The 1093-nt window shown below is 44.7% G+C and overlaps 1 protein-coding gene across 1 annotated transcript in view; it reads right to left on the reverse strand.

Annotated features, from left to right (window-relative positions):
- rps6kc1 (ribosomal protein S6 kinase polypeptide 1) overlaps positions 1–1093 on the reverse strand; it is a 34165-nt gene that overhangs the window by 15742 nt on the left and 17330 nt on the right. The gene's annotated exons all lie outside the window — the stretch shown is intronic.

A 1093-nucleotide genomic window follows, 5' to 3' on the forward strand; every position in this document is an offset into this window, starting at 1 on the left:
TTAACTACGGCTACTCACAAATCAGGCAACCCACTGGACCTTATTTACACACGACACTGCTCCACTGATCATGTACTGGTTACTCCACTGCACACCTCGGATCACTTCCTCCTCAGTCTTAACCTCAACATGGTTCCTGACACAACACATACCCCTCCACATGTCATCTTTCGACATAACCTACGCTTACTCTCACCCTCCCGGCTATCTGCTATGGTTTTATCTTCGTTTCCTCCCCCTAAACAGTAAGCATCTCTTGATGTTAACAGTGCTACTGATACTTTCTGCTCCACTCTTACATCTTGTTTAAGACAGTGTCTGCCCCTTGTCTTCCAGGCCAGCCCGTACCACCCCTTCTGCCCCTTGGTTATCTGATGTTCTCCGCGAACATCGTTCTAAGCTCAGGGCTGCTGAAAGTGTGTGGTGCAAATCCAAAAATCCTACTGACCTTAATGTGTATCAGTCACTCCTCTCTTCCTTCTCTGCTAACGTCTCCACTGCTAAAAGGACATACTATCATAACAAAATTAACAATTCATCTAACTCTTGAATGCTCTTTAAAAATTTTCCTCGGTCCTTTGTCCTCCTCCTCCCCCTCCATCAACTCTAACAGCTCTAACAGCTGCCATGTTCTTCATTAGTAAAATTAAAACCATCAGTGCACAATTTTACCACAATCTGTCAAATCTGTCAAGCCAGCAAACAGACACTCATTCACATCCTTCTCTTCACTCTCTGAGGCAGAAGTCTCCAAACTCATCCTTTCTAATCATCCTACTACTTGTCCGCTTGATCCTATTCCATCTCATCTCCTTCAAGCCATTTCTCCTGTAGTTGTACCTGCACTCACTCACATCATTAACACATCCCTTCACACTGGTGTTTTTCCCTCAACATTTAGACAGGCTCGTATAACCCCACTACTGGCGAAACCCACCCTTAACCAATCTCTTTTAGAGAACTACAGACCGGTTTCCCGTCTACCTTTCATTGTAAAAACACTTGAACGAGTTGTGTTCAACCAAGTCTCAGCCTTTCTCACACAGAACAACCTCCTGGACAGCAACCAATCTGGCTTCAGAAGTGGACATTC

Source organism: Sinocyclocheilus rhinocerous, unplaced genomic scaffold (genome assembly GCF_001515625.1).
Source record: "Sinocyclocheilus rhinocerous isolate Xijiao unplaced genomic scaffold, SAMN03320098_v1.1 scaffold270, whole genome shotgun sequence".
In the NCBI taxonomy this organism is placed as follows: Eukaryota; Metazoa; Chordata; class Actinopteri; order Cypriniformes; family Cyprinidae; genus Sinocyclocheilus; species Sinocyclocheilus rhinocerous.